Source organism: Somniosus microcephalus, unplaced genomic scaffold (genome assembly GCF_052327205.1).
Source record: "Somniosus microcephalus isolate GS21.2 unplaced genomic scaffold, FLI_Smic_1.0 unresolved_chr9, whole genome shotgun sequence".
NCBI classification, from domain to species: Eukaryota; Metazoa; Chordata; class Chondrichthyes; order Squaliformes; family Somniosidae; genus Somniosus; species Somniosus microcephalus.
This window is the reverse complement of record NW_028225187.1, coordinates 8,676,854-8,697,485: the sequence shown is the minus strand read 5'-3', so window position 1 is coordinate 8,697,485 and position 20,632 is coordinate 8,676,854. Positions and strand designations below refer to the sequence as shown.

General features: G+C 44.5%; 1 long non-coding RNA gene across 1 annotated transcript; it reads left to right on the top strand.

The window, feature by feature from the left end:
- The first annotated feature begins 10,085 nt into the window (after positions 1-10,085).
- LOC147084551 (uncharacterized) lies at positions 10,086-14,270 on the top strand. Its single transcript, XR_015075852.1, has 2 exons — positions 10,086-13,062; positions 13,873-14,270. It is a non-coding gene; the product is annotated as an uncharacterized LOC147084551 (long non-coding RNA).
- The last annotated feature ends 6,362 nt before the right edge of the window (positions 14,271-20,632 follow it).

The window sequence follows — 20,632 nt, the reverse complement described above, 5'->3', positions numbered from 1 at the left end:
GTGACAGAGCAGTTCAATCCTCAGGCCCTGATTGGACACATTCAATGGGGGTGTTCCCACGCCGCTCTATGTGATTGGTTGGTTGTTGTCATGTGATCAGGGTGCAGAGCGATGCAAGGAAGCTGCAGTTCTCTGGCAATTTTAATAGTTGCAAGCTTTCCATTCTAATCCATGTATGTGTAAATCTGAGGAAAGTGTAGAAAGGGTTTTCAGAATGGATTATCCACTGTGGCCGATTTTCCTGCTGGATTTTAATGCAAGAACGCTGCACTTGGAGTATTGGTATAAGGGATGTAGAATATCCATGCTGCCTGGCAGAAGACTGATCGATGAAGCGATTGTTCCCATTGGAAACAGGAAGGCAGCAGCAGTATGTTCACCACTGTTCATTTCACGGAATCAAAGACTCCATTTTTAAACAATAGATGAGTTTGCAAAAATTAAAAGTTATTCACGTCTCTGGGTAGGCTCGAACCACCAACCTTTCAATTAACAGCAGAACACGCTGGCCCATTGCGCCACAGACACAGACACGAAAATGTTTGCAATTGGAATTATTCCACATGAACCCATGTGATTATGTGCCAGAGTGTTCACAGCAGAGGCACCGATTTCGAAGCAAATGAGAAGCTGCGTGGGTCCAAACCACCATCAGGGTAGTCGTGGCCGAGTGGTTAAGGCGATGGACTAGAAATCCATTGGGGTTTCCCCGCGCAGATTGGAATCCTGCCGACTACGGCACCGAGGACGTCGTCCCAAATGATCGGTTTTTACTTAATTTGAACTGCTGCCTTTCGGTTCCTCTGCCGAGATTCAAAGCAACAATTAAACAAAGTTTCAAGCAGAAAGTATAACAAGCACTTCACCCCATTATGACATTACGAGAGGCCTAAGCCAAAGGAGAATACTACGTTATTTACCGCTCTTGAAATAGTCAAAGCAATTTTAACCGTCGAAAATATTTTATTTTACAACCCATTGAAGAAAATGCACGTCTTCCGCGCAGCCACCTTCCAGTTGATGCTGCTTCCTACTGCGATGCTTATTTAATGAACTAAGCCAGACGAGCCACAGTTCTCAACACCGCCGGCCTAAATCGGTACATTAGATCATAAGAAATAGGAGCAGGATTTGGCCATGCGGCCCTCGATTATGCTCCGCCATTCAATAAGATCATGGCTGATCCTCTACCTCAACTGAAAATTACCGACCTAGCCCCATATACCTTGATTTCCGTAATGTACACATCCATCTCAGTTAGGAATGTACTCAACGACTGAACCACCACAGCCCTCTGCGTTAGAAAACTCCAAAGATACACAACCCTTACAATGAAGCAATTTCTCCTCATCTCAATCTTAAATGGCCGGCCCCTTATTCTGAAACTTTGACCCCTAGTTCGGGATCCAGAGCCAGGGTAAACAACCTCTCAGAATCCGCCCAGTCAAGCCATGAAAGAATTTATATGTTCTTCCTTCGTAGCGTCTGCTGAATTCATTTCACCACAGAAAACTATGTTTAGCTGGATGGACAATCAGCAGGAAAAACAATGCAGCCAAAGATTTATTCTCCAACCACATTCCCTGAGGCACGCGGCCATACAAAGGGACAAAAGCAGCACACAAGAGAAAAGGCGATTTGAATCCCGTTCGCAGTGTCGAATTTCCTCAATTTGACCGAACGCCATCTGAAGCAACAATTTGAATCAGATATTGCATTTAATTTCAGTCGCAAAATGTTAAGCGATCACACACTGCAAACCGTAAGCAAAAAGAAAATCACAAGGCCCGTGCGAGGCACTAAACCGCATTCAAATACAGCAACCAAATCAGTTAGCGTCAAAGATTTTGTCATTAGAAATTCATACCTCTCGCATTTGGCTGAAAACAAGAGATTGCAGGGGCTGCTCGCTTCTCGGCCGCGGCGCTAGCGACAGCAACAAGTCATCCGCTCACAGCTGAGTCCTCCAGCGTACTGGAACTGCATGTGATGGAGCATCTCAATCCTCAGGCCCTGATTGGACAGATGTAATGGGGGCGTTCTCGAACCGCTGTATGTGATTTGTTGGTTGTTGTCTCATGATCGGGGTGCGGGGCGATGCAAGTAAGCTGACGTTCTCTGGCAATTGTTATTGCTTCAAATCTTTCCGTTCTTATCAATGAAATTGATAAACTGAGGAAAGTGTAGAAAATGATGTTCAGAATGGATTATCTACTGTCGCCGATTTTCCAGGTGGATTTTAATGGCAAGAAAGCCGCACTTGGAATATTGGTAAAAGGGAAGTAGATTATCCAGGGTGCCAAGCATGAGACTGATCGCTGAAGCGATTGTTCCCATTGGAAGCAAGAATGCAGCAGCACTATGCTCACCACTGTCCATTTCACGGAAACAAGAACTCCATTTTTATACAATAGATAATAGGAAATATTTGCTCTCACAATCACAAGTTCCTCAGACTAATGGAATGAAAAACAAAGCTAACCCTCACCCTGAACAGACAGTCCAGCTCGCCACCTGTGTATTTTCTCCTATCGTTGTCTTAAAGTAACGTTCCCTGTGTAGATTGGACAGGTTGATAATATATTCAGAGAATCACAGAAACCCCACATTGCAGATAAAGGCCATTTCGGCCCATTGAGCCCGCACCGACACATATCCCACCCTATCCCTGTAACCCCACGTATTTAATCCCCCTAAATTAACGGTCAATTTATCATAGTCAATCAACCGAACCCGCACATGTTTTGGACTGTGGGAGAAAACCAGAGCACCCGGAGAAAACCCACACAAACACGGGCAGAATGTGCAAACTCTACACAGACAGTCACGTAAAGCCGGATTCGAACCTGGATTACCTGACGCTGTGAGGTAACAGGTGCCAACCACTATGCCACCGTGCTGCCCTGGTTCTTGTTATTCTTGTTATATTAAACGGATTGGAGCACAGGAGCAGATGAGATGCGCTTTTCAACAGGGAAGTCTGTCAGGGCAAACGGGGAAGTGGCTGTGAGATGGTGGTTGCGAGAGTGGCAGCATGAGTGGTGCGGTCGATAGATTTTAAGGACTGGAAAAAATGTTTAACCGAGGCCTCAGATTCTGGAACGCCTAAAACAACATTTTGCAGAAAACAACATTTGGAGATGCTGGGAAGTGAACCGAGAATTTCATACATGCGAAGCATACACTCTACCACTGAGCTATATCCCCAAAAACTGGTACCATATTGTAATGCAGTACAGAAGACCTGGCAGCCTCTTCTTTCTGATCTCCCTGTGTTTTCTCAGTATGTGCTGAAGAAGGAGCGCCTGAAGCAACTGTGGGTGAAGAGAAGAATTCTGGCATCGTCAGGAACAGTGGAAGGGGAAATGAGAAGGACGTCTTCTGGAAATATTTGGCCTCGTCCCTATAGGAAAAATAGTAGACTGAGAGTAGAGCGCATGTAGTCCTTTAACATTATGGAGGAGTTAAAGTCATAGACTGTCATGCCTGTGCCGGCTCTTCGAAAGAACTGTCAAATTTCATCTCACACCCCAGCGTTTTTCCCACAAGCCTGCAGATTATTGCCGTTCAAAAACATGTCCAATTGCCTTTTGAGGTTGCTTTGAATCTGACTCCACTACCATTTTAGGTAATGTGTTCCAGCACTTAACAAGCGCCTGCGCGCCAGTATATATTACATCTATTATCTCTGGTTACCTTTCCAATTGTCAGAGGAAATAGTTTTCCTACTTGACCTATCACACCACTTCAAGTTTTTGAAAATCTCTACCGTTTCTGCTTTAAGGAGAACAATCCCAGGTTCTCCAATCTCTCCACATAACTTGGTACCATTCTAGAAATCTGCCCTGCACCCTCTCCAAGGCCTAGCCATCCTTCCCAAAGTGTATGCCATAATTGAACACAATAGTCCCGCTGAGGGTAACCAGTGTTTTAGGAAGATTTAGCATAACTTCTTTAGTTTTCTTCTCTATTCCTCTATTGATAAAGCCAAGGTTCCCATGTGCTTTTTAACAGCCGTGTCCTGCCAGCATCAAAGATTTGTGCACATACACCGCCGGGTCTCTCTGTTCATGCACCCGTCTGAAATTCTACCATTTCGTTGATTTTGCCTCTCCTCATTCGTCCTAACAAAATATATAACGTCACACTTCTCTGCGTTAACTTCCATCTGCCATGTTTTTTCCCATCCTTCTTGAAGGCGATCAGAGAGTCAGCTCCCACAACACCGGAGTGCAACGCATTACTGCTCTCTGGAAAAATAAAACCGCCTAAAATCCAGTCTATTTCTCCCTCTGTGTCAGCTTGAGAATATATTCGTGATATAATAATCGGAATGGAGCGCAGGAGCAGAGGGGAGGTGCTGTTCAACCGGGAAGTTTAGAAGGGCGAACAGGGAAGCGGCGGTGAGATGGTGGCAGCAAGGAGCAACAAAATTGTAAGAAGTGGTGGAATCGGAGTAAGTGAGATACAGCGCACGTGGAGACGTGTGCGTGAACAGAAATGATAGCATCGAAAGTTTAAGAAGTGATATAGATATTGGCAAAACTGTGGGGCCTGCATAGTATAACGCTTTCAGTGAATCGAAATTTATAAATTCAACCATAACTGGCAGCGGTGGGATTCTAAACCGCATCTCCGAAGAGACAGGAACCTAAATCCAGCGCCTTAAACCGCTCGGCCACGCTACCACAGCAATCGGTTGAGGAATCTGAAAATAGTAACTGGTGAATGAAATGAGGCTTGGTCTTTTAAATAAAAGGGGAAACAAAAGGAAATTAAATTCGTGATCGGCAACTTTCTTCTGATGCAACCCACCAGATCAGAAGAAGCTCCCTGTTCACAGGGCAACACTAATTAATAGATCTTTGTTGGAACACTCCCAATATAAATTTAATTCATAATTTATCCGTGTTGTGTATTGCAAGCAGGAAGTTGGTGTAAGTGAAGTGTGATAAGAATAAGTGCGATTTGATTGTGTGCAGCAATAGAGGTTTTTATTGTTGGTGTAAATAAGACTGCTAATAGCAGAGGATGGCATCGATCTATCGACCTCTGGGTTATGGGCCCAGCACGCTTCCGCTGCGCCGCTCTGCTGTCGGTTGGTGCCGAATCCCGGCTGATGTTTCGGTTCCGATGGCGCAGGGTGCTGTGTGTTAGCGAGACCAATATCAGCATCCAGGCTGTGTTGAAAACAACAGCATGGCCCTCAAACAGCCCAGAGACCCGGGCCCCGCAACACCCGTGCTGGGAAGCTCACATGGCTGAACAATGTCACAAGGACACTCAGTATTACTCCACCCACAATGGGACAGACACAGAATGCCACACAGAAAACTAGCAAGGGTCTTTCTAGCCACACAAAGGGAGGGACAGAGAAAGACACTGAAGAAACCAGAGAGAGAGAGACAGGCCTAATAAAGCGAGGAAGAGATAGAGACGGAGGGAAAACCGAGCAAGCGACAGAAACAGAGAGGGTTTGTGGACAGACAGGACAACGGAGACTGAGATGAAGAGAGAGAGAGAGACTTGCATGAAGGAGCTTTCTGCAGGGTAAAGATGTTCCCTGTTGTGTAAAGATGTTCCCTATTGTGTGAAGATGTTCTCTGTTGTGTAAAGGTTTTCCCTGTTGTTTAGAGATGTTGTCTGCTTTGTAAAGATGTCCGATATTGAGTAATGTGTTTCCTGTTGTGTAAAGGATCTCCGTGTTGTGCAATGGTGTTCCGTCTTGTGTGAAGGTATTCCTTCTTGTGTAAAGGCCAAGGCCACCATCTGGTGCTGGAGAGGCGGCGCTGCAGGAATGCGTTGAGAGAAAGGGGAAGGCCAAGGCTGCACCACGTTTGCAGCATTTGCAGCTTATGTTGGTGCGAGAAAAGTGTTTTGAAAGTTTTGTTGCAGGTTCTTGTGTTTATTGCAAGAAGGAAGTTGCTGTAAGTGAAGCGGAAAGTGCGATAAAAATACCTGCCGCAATGAGCCTGAAATTTACCATAATTATAAGAGGAGGGAATAATAGGAAATATTTGCCCTCCGAATCACATTTCCTCAGAATAATGGTATGAAAAGCACATCTGACTCTCATCCTGAACATAGAGTCCAGATCACCTCCAAGTTTTTTTTTGCATTACAGAATGGATCTTCTCTTAACAATGTATTAATGTAACTTTCGCTGTCTGGATAGGTTAGATTGAACATAAGATACTCGTGTTACATTAATTGGATTGGAGCACAGGAGCAAATGGGAGATGCTGTTGAACCGGCAAGTTTGGAAGGGCGAACGGGGAAACGACGGAGAGATGGTGGGTGCGAGAGTGACAGCAATGGGGGGGCGCGATCGATAGATTGCAAGAAATGGAAGAAACATAATTGTAAAAGTGCTGTATATCTGAATAAGTGAGAGGCAGCAATTAGTGAGAGATGTGAGTGAACGGTCTGAATTCAGTTGGTTGGGTAACGATGGTTGCAGTTTCCAATGCTGGTTTCCGGCCAATTATGGACCAGACGAAATTCTGCAAACCGTATCTGCCTGTCAATAACAACTGAAGGAAAAAGTGATATGATAGTGAACAAAACCAGCCAGCCTGCACTGTTTACGACGCAATTTACGAGCGCTGCAACATGTGGCAGCGGTGGGATTCGAACTTCAAGCTCCCGGCGAAATTGGAGAATAAATCCAGCGCCGTTGACCGCTCAGCCCCGCTACCACAGCACACCGCGATTTCTGAAACACGTAACTGGTGATTGAAAGGTGGCTTGGTTTTGTAAAATAAAAAGTGGAAACAAAAGGAAATTATATTCCGGGACGGCAAACTCACTTCTGATGCAACCCACTGGATCAGAAGAAGCTACGTGTTCGCATGGCAACACTAATAAATAGATGTTTGTGAAACACACCTTTTGTAAATTGAATTCATAATTTATCCCTGTTGTGTATTACAAGCAGGACGTTGGAGTAAGTCAATTGTAAAAAGTGGTTAAAAATTAAGTGCGATGTGATTGTGGGCAGCAATGGAGCTTTTTATTGTTGGTATAAGTAAGAATGCAAATAGTAGAAGATGGTTTCGAGCCATCGACCGCTAGAGTTATGGACCCAGCACGCTTCCGCTGCGCCGCTTTGCTGTTGGCCGGTGCAAACTGCCGGCTGGTGTTTAGTTTCAGATGCCGCACGGTGCTGTCTGTTAGCGAGACAAATTTCAGCATCCAAGCTGTGTTCAAAGCTGCAGCATGGCCTTCAAACAGCCCAGAGACCGGGACCCCGCAGCACCCGTGTTGGCAGTGAAGTAAGATATTAAAAATTGGATTTAATAAGGTAAAACAAACCAGGATTCATCTATAACACCAATATATAAAATGGAGGGAATAGGTTAATTTGTGCTCTGAGTTGAACAATAGAAGTCTGTAAAAATTGTATAAACCCAGATAAGGTTTAAACAGGACTATGGGTTAACTGCGGAGAGATTAAAACTGTCAAAACAACCCCTTAGAAAGAGGGAGAGATATATGGGTTCGGCCACGCGAGTCGACACCCTTGCACTTAAGGGTTTGTTAAGTGTGAAGCTCAATAGGGTTCTATTCTTTTAACTAACTAAAGTGTTTTTGCTCTGTAGAAATAATTCAAGAGAGAGAGACAGAAAGTCTGCGGATTGCCCGCTTTGGAAAGATCTACTATCTTAGAGAAATACTTAGAAAGACCAAGCCATCTGACAACAGCAAATGGACGATCGTAAAGTAATAAAATTGAGGCCCGGGTCATGAGAAAGTAACAAGACCAACTGATAACGAAATGTGAGATTTGTAAGCGACTGGAAGAATGGAATGTCATGGTTTTATAATTACAATTTAACTATAATTCTGTATATGTTAATAAGCTTATCCCCGCCTTTAGGGCAGGGCCTTAAGTTTTGTATAACTGTGAGAACCTCAAGAGATTCGGTGGAGTTGGAGCCTTGTGTTGGGACGCAAGAGCCATAGCTCCCCAGGCCTGAATAAACCGTTTTTACTTCAATTATTGAGTCTGTCTTTCTTATAACAAGCCAGTGTTGTCGACTTTGTATATCACTTAGTCCACACTTTGGGGGCTTACATCAATTGGCGACGAGGATGGGATACGCGTTCTGAACCAGACTCTCGGACAGCGTTAACCTAAGACGGGTGTGTATGTTTTAATTACCACCTGTAAAATTAGGGGTTAATCGCTGGCAAGACGGTGAGTCAGAATCGACGTATAAAAGAACTATAAAAAGAAAGACACCCTTAATTGAAGGCGGTTAAAAAGATAGGGATAAGGTGTTCCCTAAGCCGTATAGCGGCAAACCGACGGGGCGGAAAACCCCGGGAGGCAGAGAAGTCCTCATTTAGCCGTAGGTAGGCGAACCGACGGGGCGGAAAACCCCGGGAGGCAGAGAAGTCCTCATTTAGCCGTAGGTAGGCGAACCGACGGGGCGGAAAAACCCCGGGAGGCAGAGAAGTCCTCATTTAGCCGTAGGTAGGCGAACCGACAGGGGCGGAAAGACCCCTACCCCGGGGAGACGGGAAATCCTCTTTATCCGTGAGATGGCGAAATCTCAACAATTGAATGAATGGGTGCACCGTGGTGAGTGAATGAGATAAAACCCTACGGTCATAAGGAGGTTAGAACGGACAAGGGTGAGGTCTGTCCCCAGCACCTAGCCTGAGCCTGAATTAAGAGGACAGTAGTCCCACGTGATGGCCAGGATCAAGTAGGACGCTGGGAGCTACAGATCCCACAGTACCGAAACCTCGGAACTAAAGGGTTGGTGTGTGTCTAACAAAACGAAGTGACTAACAGAAAGCAAGTAACCCGACTCCTGGAAAATAAAACGAAACAGTGCAGAGAGCCAAAGGCTTGGTGGGGAGGAGCTAAAGATAAAGAGGCAACAGATAATGTAAGGAATTGAAACAGAAGGGAGAGATAAAGTAGGAAAAAGATCTAATTTGCAGGCGAACCAATTTGAAACCCCAGCAAAAAACAAAACAAACAAACAGGGATTTGGAAACTAGGGAAAGCTGTTGAGTCAGATTTAAAAAGGAAGGAAAAGATAAACTTAAAGCTTTACCAACATGGAAGTTATTAGCATCTGTACCAAGACAAGTAAAACACGAGATTTACTGAGTGAAAGGAACCTTAGACATATGCTGAAATTACAATTTGTATAAAAATGTGTGAGTGTGGATGTTTTCCTGATTAGGAATGTTTAAGAGGATTCAATATTCCTTTGTCTGAAAATCTGTCCGTTAAGAAAAACAAATGTCTGCTGTGTGTTGTAGCTCCACCCACTTCTCTGTGTTAAAGTAAAAGCATTTAACCCCTTTGTCTTGTCGGGGATTTTGGAAGTTTAAGAATGTGCAAATAAGATTGTGCCCTCAGAATGAAAAAAACCTATTACAATTTGAGTTAAGCTGAAGTGTAAAAACTGAGAAGAGCAACAAAAAGTTTGTTTAATGAAAGATTAAGTTTCAGTCTAAGATCTAACCTTGAAGTTATGAGGTAAATTAACCTATTAAAACCAGACTTTCATTGTGGCCACAGTGAAATTCTGGTTGATGTAAATTGGTGTAGTCCGAATTGAATAAGATAACTCCACTCCGCAAGAATATCTGATAGTGGCAGGTCCCTCTACAATATTTAATTGACTATGGTACTGGAAGCCTTATAGAAGGCGGGACTAGAGTTAAACCTTAGAAAGGTATAGGTAGGGAAGGATGAAGTAGTCTACCTAGGATACATAGTGACACAAGGGAAGAGACAAATGCCCAAAAACAGATGGGAGGGGCATTAGGACTGGCTGCGTGCTTTGATTGCTCGCAAGTTTCTAGGGATGGCAGCAGGAAGGGACCGCGCCAGAGAGGGGAGGGGGATCCGAGGATGTTTGTTGACGTATTGGTAGGGGGCCGACAGTGAAAAAATGTTAATAGACACAGGAGCCACAATCTCATTGACAGACTTACCCTTGCCCCGAACGAAACTTTCAGTTAGTATAGCAGGAATCGGTGGACGAAGAATCAGGGCTTATAAGAGCGAAACAGTCTTACTAGAAATTGGATGTATAACAATACCTACACAGTTGTGGGTATGCGAGAACACCGAAGGAACAATCCTAGGGATAGATATACTGCGAGAAGTAGGAGCTTTAGTCGACCCTAAAGCGAATGAAGTGTACTGGCCCCCAGATTATAAGTCAAACAAACAGGCAGGCCCGGGAAACAAAGTAGAAATGGCCCAGCCTATACAGGATTTGATCAAAGGGGGGTAGCCAAAGGAAAATGTGTAAACCTATATAGATAGTCGGAATGCCTTTGGGGTGGTGTCTGATTACATGATAGCGGGAGTAGGCAGGGATATATGACACCAGGAGAAGACCCGTAAGAGACAAGAATATAATCAAAGAATTAGTAGGAACCTCTCTCCTACCCAAAGAGTCCGTAATAATAAATTAAAGCACACAAGAGGATGGACAGCTAAACGATCAACTGAGAGAGGGAATCTGACCAATGAAGCCCAAATGTTTATGTTGAATCAAAGTGTGAAACCACAACTGTCTTTCAGTCAGGGATGTTTTTTTGGGTTGCGTGGAGTGATGCAATAATGTTTAGCTCCACCTTCAAAAGCCTGCGAAGGAGTTAACCCTTTCCAATGACAGCTGTTTGAGTTCACCAAGCAACAACTTCAGTATTACTGAATAGAATTTAAAGATATTGGACATTATTAAATTTAAGTTTCTTAATGTTAAGCTGGTATTTCCCCACAGTGATAGAAGGAAAATTAGGATTTGATAAATGGAAGTTATCTTATAAACTAATTGCAGCACCGTCTCAAACGGCCGGGAGACTGCTGGGGAGGCTGTCCTGTTACCCAAAGATAAATCTGGACAGATAGTTAGAGACATGAGGCCAAAGACCAACAGATTATACGGGATCGAGAACAGGATACACGGGACGACCAGAAGGAGGTCTTAGCAATAGATAGCAAAGTGATAGCAGAAATAATACCAGCCAAACCAGGGCTAGCACCCAGATGGTCAGGACCTTATGAAGTATCAATGAATAATGACACGTGCTCATGTAGATGGGTCTGGAACGGGTAAAGGAAGGTGGAAACACTGGACCCAGTTAAAAATATATAAGAAAGACAATAAGTAAACCAGAGATGGTGCCCTTTTTGACAGAGTGAGGAGTATACTATAAGATATAAAGAATGGGAAGGGGAGTTACTACATATATCAATGATAGCGCTGTGTATGATGATAATAGGCTGTGTATGATGATATTATATGCCATAGTTTGCATCTTCAGGTATGTCTGGGGACAGAGCCACAGAACAAGAAATGAACCAGATGTACAGCATTTTGAACTGATAAAATGGATAAGAGCAGAATAATTCTAACTGGCTGGTGACGACCAGCCCCCTTTTTGTAATTACAGGAACATTGGACGTCCGGAATGAGATGGAGCGTCCTCGCCTTGATTCTAGGGATAAATATAAGTATTGCCATTATCGAGGGGGATTAGTAATAAGGAGAACACAGGATGAGGTGTATTTTACTGTAGCACATAGAGTTACTAAGCTTGCCATTAATATGAGTACTTTTGAGATACAAAACAAACTTGGAACTCCCTGTGGGTAAAACAATTAGAGGATCCACAGGAAAAATCTATCTTACAAAGATGTAAGAAACGGGAGTATTGGAAACGACCGGAGCAGGGTATGCGGCCGGGTTAGCAACAGTCAATAGCTTGGACATAGAAGGAGTAAACGAAGGAGTAGAAGAATTACAAGCAAAAATAGAGAAGTTACTAAAACAAGCTACTGGAAATAGCCAGCAATTGACACTGGCAGGGAAACCAAACAATAATGCAATTGTCGGGGGTGGAAGAGATAGTAGCCCCCCATGCAGAAACAATCAATACAATTATTGATAGACTTAATAATGCTTCTCGCCAAACCGATAAGGAACTAATATGTGCCACGTAGGGCTCATGGATATTGTCGAATGCTCAGCATAACATGAGGCAAATAAATAATGGACAGATCCCTGATTGGATTACTAATAAGGATCTGGAACCTTGGATTGACACAAAAAAAAGCCTATGTAAGGAATGTAAAATGGGACAAGTACACTGGGCAGGCGATTGTCTGACCCCATGGACTAAGATGATTGGCTTTGTACTGGCCATCCCACAATTCCCAGAAGGGGGACAACTTCGATACGACGTGATTAATATATGAGAAGTACAAAGGGAAAGTGGGTTAAATATCATGATGTCCCTACCAAGGTGCTTTGGGAAAGGGATGAAGATAATAAACAGAAGAATGAAACCTAAAGGGGGGTGGTAGTGGACGGGTGCCACCACAAGGGAAGGACATGGGTGTGCACACACACCCCCACCGAGGGAGACACGTCCGAGTGCGGATTTGCGAAAATTACCAATTGCACCCTCGAGGTTCACCCAAGGGGATACACCGGACCCGGGTAGCATCAAGGAACAATGGGACCTGTTGTGTCACCACAATTGAACAGAAATATGAATATCAAGATATGGCTTATACCATTCCCCAACCAAACCGTTGTTTTGGTCTAAAGATACCTACACAGATAGGAAAACCTGGTCATTTGATAATATGAGACTTACTAAAAAGGGTTGAAACTTATGTCATACCAGAGCCCAAGGCAATTCCTAAGTTAGAGGAAGCTTGGCAGAAGTTACGGCAGGAAACGAAGGAAATTTTAAAGTACTATCATAAAATAGAAGGCTTAAAGAAACAACAAAAAGATATTAGTACAACATTAGAGGAAACTCACCCACTTCCTCATATTTTGATAATTGGGGACCAGGATGGTCGGGGACTGTGGGCGCCTCGGTGGTACAAGGCATAATGATATTCCTCTTGATTGTTATTCTGATATATTGTGTATTTTTATTTCTCCAGTGCCTTTGTGCCAGAATGAGTAAGGCCGAAATTGGTGCGGTGAAGGAAGTAGAGCCTGAGGAGGGGCAGGTAGCGATGTTAAGAATGGACAACTCCCCTGCCTCTCCAAGGCAAATGGTGTAAGACGCGATGGGAAGCCCTGAAATTATGTGGGATTAATTGGGCATGGTAATTAAAGACCGGGCCGGCCAACCGTAAGATGGAGGTGGCAGAAGGAGGGTGGCAGAAGGAGGGTGGTAAATGAGGACTGGTGTGTGATGACAGTCTCGAATTGGCACGTCACACACCCCACGTGGGAATGAGGGACAGGCTTGAGCAGGAAAGCCTCAACCATTAGTGTAGGGTCTAAGGGGCCCCGGGAATGGTTACACCGGACGGAGTGCATAAAGGAAAGCCCACCCTAAAGGAAAGACCACCGTAAAGGAAAGACCACCATACCACAAGGGGGGGGAAGTCGGCCTCCAAATTGATAAGATATATATACATGTATAACCTAAACTGGTAGAAGGCCAGGGAGTGCACGCTCTGGCAGACACCAGGAAGTGGAAATACACGTTGACCTGTTTGGAGCAATTGTCCAAAGGTCAAAAGGGGGGACTGAAGTAAGATATTAAAAATTGGATTTAATAAGGTAAAACAAACCAGGATTCATCTATAACACCAATATATAAAATGGAGGGAATAGGTTAATTTGTGCTCTGAGTTGATCAATAGAAGTCTGTAAAAATTGTATAAACTCATATAAGGTTTAAACAGGACTATGGGTTAACTGCGGAGAGATTAAAACTGTCAAAACAACCCCTTAGAAAGAGGGAGAGATATATGGGTTCGGCCACGCGAGTCGACACCCTTGCACTTAAGGGTTTGTTAAGTGTGAAGCTCAATAGGGTTCTATTCTTTTAACTAACTAAAGTGTTTTTGCTCTGTAGAAATAATTCAAGAGAGAGAGACAGAAAGTCTGCGGATTGCCCGCTTTGGAAAGATCTACTATCTTAGAGAAATACTTAGAAAGACCAAGCCATCTGACAACAGCAAATGGACGATCGTAAAGTAATAAAATTGAGGCCCGTGTCATGAGAAAGTAACAAGACCAACTGATAACGAAATGTGAGATTTGTAAGCGACTGGAAGAATGGAATGTCATGGTTTTATAATTACAATTTAACTATAATTCTGTATATGTTAATAAGCTTATCCCCGCCTTTAGGGCAGGGCCTTAAGTTTTGTATAACTGTGAGAACCTCAAGAGATTCGGTGGAGTTGGAGCCTTGTGTTGGGACGCAAGAGCCATAGCTCCCCAGGCCTGAATAAACCGTTTTTACTTCAATTATTGGGTCTGTCTTTCTTATAACAAGCCAGTGTTGTCGACTTTGTATATCACTTAGTCCACACTTTGGGGGCTTACATCAGCAGGCTCACATGGCTGCATAATGTCACAAGGACACTCAGTATTACTCCACCGCCAATTGGGACAGACACAGAGTGACACACAGCAAACTAGCAAGTGTCTTTCTGGCCACACAAAGGGAGGGACAGAGAAAGACAATGAAGAAACCAGAGAGAGAGATAGAGAGAGAGACAGACAGACCGAATAACACGAGGGAGAGACAGAGATGGAGGGAAAACAGAGACTGCGAGAGAAACAGAGAGGGTTTGTAGACAGACAGGGAAACGGAGACTGAGATGAAGAGAGAGACTTGCATGAAGGTGCTTTCTGCTGTGTAAAGAAATTCCCGGTTGTGTAAAGATGTTCCCTGTTATATAAAGTTGTTCCCTGTTGTGTAAAGATGCTCTCTGTTGTGCAAATATTTTCCCTGTTGTTTAGAGATTTTGTCTGCTTTGTAAAGATGTCCGATATTGAGTAATGTGTTTCCTGTTGTGTAAAGGTTCTCCGTGTTGTGTAACGGTGTTCCGTCTTGTGTGAAGGTATTCCCTGTTGTGTAAAGGCCAAGAGCACCATCTGGTGCTGGAGAGGCGGCGCTGCCGGAATGCGTTGAGAGAAAGGGACAGCCCAAGGCTGCTGCAAGTTTGCAGCATTTGCAGCTTATGTTGGTGTGAATAAGCTGATTTGAAAGTTGTGTTGCAGGTTCTTGTGTTTATTGCAAGAAGTAAGTTGCTGTAAGTAAAGCAACCATACGCATTGAGCCTGAAATTTATCATAATTATAAGAGGAGAGAATAGTAGGGAATATTTGCCCTCCTAATCACAAATTCCTCAGACTAATGGCATGAAAAACACATCCGACTGACATCCTGAACACAGAGTCCAGATCCCCCCATATTCTTTTTTTAATGTACAAAATTGAAAAAACATCTTCGTGTTATATTAATCTGATTGGAGCACAGAAGCCAATGGGAGCTGCTGTTCAACCGGCAGGTTTGGAAGAGCGAACTGGGAAACGAAGGAGAGATGGTGGGTGCGACATTGACAGCAGGGCAATTATGGACCAGATGAAATTCTGCAATCAGATCTGTCTGCCAATAACAACTGAAGGAAAAGGTGACATAATACTGAACAAAACCACCATGCCTGTCACGGTTTTTAGGCAAGCGACGAAATTTACGAATGCCACAATATCTGGCAGGGGTGGGTTTCGAACCCTCGCCCCGAAGAAACTGGAGCCTTAATTCAGCACCTTAGACCGCTCGGCCACGCTACCACAGCAACACTCAGTGGAATCTGAAACTAGTGCCTGGTGATTGAAATATGGCTTGGTCTTCTAAGTAAAAGTGGACACAAAAGGAAATTAAATTCGTGATCGGCAAACTCTCTTCTGATGCAACCCACTAGATCAGAAGAAGCTACCTGTTCACAGGGCAACACTGATAAATAGATCTTTGTTGGAAAACACCCTTTGTAAATTTAATTAATAATTTATCCCTGTTGTGTATTGCAAGCAGGAAGTTGTTGTAAGTAAAGTGTGATAAAATCAGTGCGATTTGATTGTGTGTAGCAAAAGAGGTTTTTATTGTTGGTGTAAATAAGAATGCTGATAGTAGAGGATGGTTTTGGTCCATCGATCACTCGGTTACGAGCCCAGCACGCTTCCGCTGCGCCACTCTGCTATCGGCTGGTGCAGAATGCCGGCTGGTGCTTCGCTTCCGATGCCCCACGGTGCTGTGTGTTAGCGAGACAAATTTCAGCATCCAGGCTATGTTGAAAGCTACAGCATGGCCGTCAAACAGCCCAGAGACCCGGACCCCGCAGCACCCGTGTTGGCAGGCTCACATGGCTGCGTAATTTCACAAGGACACTCAGTATTACTCCACCGACAATGGGACAGACACAAAATGACACACAGAAAACTAGCAAGGGTCTTTCTCGCCACACAAAGGGAGGGATAGAGAAATACACTGAATAAACAAGAGAGAGAGAGAGAGAGAGACAGACCGAATAACACAAGGGAGAGACAGAGACTGAGGGAAATCCGAGACTTCGAGAGAAACAGAGAGGGTTTGTAGACAGACAGGGAAACGGGGACTGAGATGAGGAGATAGACTTGCATGAAGGTGCTTTCTGCTGTGTAAAGAAATTCCCTGTTGTGTAAAGATGTTCCCCGTTATATAAAGTTGTTCACTGTTGCGTAAAGATGTTCTCTGTTGTGTAAAGGTTTTCCCTGTTGTTTAGAGATGTTGTCTGCTTTGTAAAGATGTCCGATATTGAGTAATGTGTTTCCTGTTGTGTAAAGGTTCTCCGTGTTGTGCAACGGTGTTCCGTCTTGTGTGAAGGTATTCCTTGTTGTGTAAAGGCCAAGAGCACCATCTGGTGCTGGAGAGGCGGCGCTGCAGGAATGCGTTGAGAGAAAGGGAAGGCCAAGGCTGCTCCAAGTTTGCAGCATTTGCAGCTAATATTGTCGCGAATAAAGTTATTTGAAAGTTGTGTGGAAGGTTCTTGTGTTTACTGAAGAAGGAAGTTGCTGTAAGTAAAGTGTAAAGTGTGATCAATAAAACCTGACGCATTGAGCCTGAAATGTATCACAATTATAAGAGGAGAGAACAATAGGAAAAGTTTGCCCAGCGAATCACAACTTCCTCAGACTAATGGTATGAAAAACACATCTGACTCACATCCTGAAGTCAGAGTCCAGATCCCCCCCACCCTTTTTTTTACAGAATGGATCTTCTCTGAACCATGTCTTAATGTAACTTTCACTGTCTGGATAGGTTAGATTGAACAAAAGATACTCGTGTTACATTAATCGGATTGGAGCACAGGAGCAAATGGGAGGGGCTGTTGAACCGGCAAGATTGGAAGGGCGAACGGGGAAAGGACGGAGAGATGGTGGGTGCGAGATTGACAGCAATGGGGGGCGCGGTCGACAGATTGCAAAAAATGGAAATAACAAAATTGTAAAAGTGGTGCATATCTGAATAAGTGAGAGGCAGCAGGTGTGGAGACGAGTGAGTGAACGAGCTGAATTCAGTTGGTTGGGTGGCTGTGTTTGTCGTGTTCGGGACGGTGTTCAGGCCAATTATGGACCAGAGGAAATTCTGCAATCAGATCTGTCTGCCAATAACAACTGAAGGAAAAGGTGACATAATACTGAACAAGACCGACACCCCTGCACGGTTTACGGCTGTTGTTCAAGTAACGAAATTTGCAAATGCTGCAATATCGGGCAGCGGTGGGATTCGCACTCTCGCATCCCGAAAAAACTGGACGTTTAATCCAGCGCATCAGACCACGGCCACGCTACCACATCACTACTCTGCGGAATCTGAAACTAGTGACTGGTGATTGAAATGTGGCTTGGTCTTGTAAGTAAAAGGGGAAACAAAAGGAAATTAAATTCGTGATCGTCAACTCTCTTCTGATGCAACCCACTAGATCAGAAGAAGCTACCTGTTCACAGGGCAACACTAATAAATGGATCTTTGTTGGAACACACCCATTGTAAATTTAATTAATAATTTATCCCTGTTGTGTATTGCAAGCAGGAAGTTGGTGTAAGTAAAGTGTGATTTGATTGTGTGTAGCAATAGAGGTTTTTATTGTTGGTGTAAATAAGAATGCAAATAGCAGAGGATGGATTTCGATCCATCGACCTCTGGGTTATGGGCACAGCACGCTTCCGCGGTGCCGCTCGGCTGTCGACTGGTGCAGGATCCCGGCGGGTGTTTAAGTTCCGATGCCTCACGGTGCTGTGTGTTAGCGAGACAAATTTAAGCATCCAGGCTGTGTTGTACGATATAGCATAGCCGTCAAACAGCCCAGAGACCCGGACCCCGCCACACCGTGTTGGCAGGCTCACATGGCTGCATAATGTCACAAGGACACTCAGTATTACTCCACCGACAATGGGACAGTCACAAAATGACACACAGCAAACCAGCAAGGGTCTTTCTGGCCACACAATGGGAGGGACTGAGAAAGACACTGAAGAAACCAGAGAGAGAGAGAGAGACAGACAGACCGATTAACATGAGGGAGAGACAGAGACTGAGGGAAAACCGAGACTGCGAGAGAAACAGAGAGTGAGGTAGGCAGACAGGGAAACGGGGACTGAGATGAAGAGGGACTTGCATGAAGGTGCTTTCTGCTGTGTAAAGACATTCCCGGTTGTGTAAAGATGTTCCCTGTTATATAAAGTTGTTCTCTTTTGTTTAAAGATGTTCTCTGTTGTGTAAAGGTTTTCCCTGTTGTTTAGAGATGTTGTCTGCTTTGTAAAGATATCCCATATTGAGTAATGTGTTTCCTGTTGTGTAAAGGTTCTCCGTGTTGTGTAAGCTGTGTTTTTATGCATCTCTCCACTTCACCTGACGAAGGAGCAGTGCTCCGAAAGCTTGTGATTTCAAATAAATCTGTTGGACTATAACCTGGTGTTGTGTGAATTCTTACATTTGTCCACCCAAGTCCAACTCCGGCATCTCCACACCGGGGGTCATAGTCTAAGGATAAGGGGTAAGCCATTTAGGACAGAAATGAGGAGGAATTTCTTCACCCAGGGAGTGGTGAACCTGTGGAATTCTCTGCCACAGAGGGCGGTGGAGGCCAGTTCATTAAATATATTCAAGATAGATTTGGATATATTTCTTGAGGCTAAAGGGATCAAGGGATATGGGGAGAAGGCACGGACAGGGTACTGAATTTGGATGATTAGCCATGATCTCATTGAATGGCGGAGCAGACTCGAAGGGCCGAATGGCCCACTCCTGCTCCTATCCTCTATGTTTCTATGCTTCTATGACAGGCATGCAGTGACACAAAGACAGTGACAGAGAGAAGGAGACAGAGACAGATAGCCAGAGGGACAAAGAGACCGCGACAGAGGGAGACAGAGGGAGACAGAGAGTGACAGCGAGTGACAGAGAGTGACAGAGAGTGAAAGAGAGTGACAGCCAGAGAGCGTCAGAAAATGGCCAGCCGATAGCCAGAAGAGAGACAGAGAGACAGAGACAGCAAGACAGAGAGGCAGAAACAGAGAGACAGAGAGATAGAGAGACACAGCCAGAGACAGACAAATCCAGGGACCGGTACAAACAAGTGAAAGTGGCAGCCAGAGAAGCAGAGGCTGACATACAGAGACAGACAGAGACAGGCATGAAGATACACAACGGCAGAGACAGAGAGAAGGAGACTGATAGATAGAGAGATACAGGAAGAGAGACAGAGATAGACAGAGACAGACAGAGAAACTGAAAGAGAGAGACAGAGAGAAACAGAGAGAGACAGAGAGAGACAGAGAAGACTGAGAGAGAGAGAGAGACAGACAGAGAGAGAGAGAGAGATGGAGAGAGAGAGAGGTGGTCAGAGAGAGAGATGAGAGAGAGAGATGGAGAGAGAGAAAAGGAGAGAGAGAGACAGACATGTAGACAGAGACAGACACACAAACTTAGAGACAGATACAATCAAAGTGTAAGAGGCAAACTTACAGAGACAGACAACAGTCCGACAGACAGACAGTCAGAGACAAACAAAAACAGATTCACATAGTCACAGAGGCTCAGAAATACAGAAACACAGAAACAGAGAGAGAGACAGGCAGACAGAGAGATAGCGACATACAGACAGACAAACAGACAGACAGAGGCAGGCAGACAGAGATATACAGACAGAGAGAAAGAAAGAGAGACAAAGAAAGACAGAGACAGAGAGCTAGTAAGACAGGCAGGCAGAGAGGCAGAAAGAGAGACAGGCAGAGAGAGAGAGACAGGCAGACAGACAGAGAGACAGGCAGACAGAGAGACAGGCAGGCAGAGACATGCAGAGGCAGAGAGATGGAGAGACAGAGAGACATACAGACAGAGACAGGCACAGAGACACAGACAGCCAGAGACAGACAGAGACAGAGAGACAGAGAGAAACAGAGAAAAACAGAGACACAGAGACACAGATATAGAGAGACAGATACAGGGAGACAGAGATAAACAAACAGACAGAGAGACAGGCAGACAGTCATACAAAATCAGGCTGACAGACAGAGACAGACACAGTTAGAAACCTACAGACTGACAGACAGAAACAGAAACAGACACACTTAGAGACAAATACAAACAGAGTGAAAGAAGCAGCCTGAGAGAGAGAGACAGACATAGAGAGACACATAGGCACACAGATGGAAGACAGACACACAAAGTGTGGAAGACAGACTGAGAGGCAAACAGCGATTTAAAGGGAGAGGCAGACAGAGACACAGAAAAACAGAGTGAGACAGACCGAGAAACAGTCAGAGGTTGACATTGAGAGGGA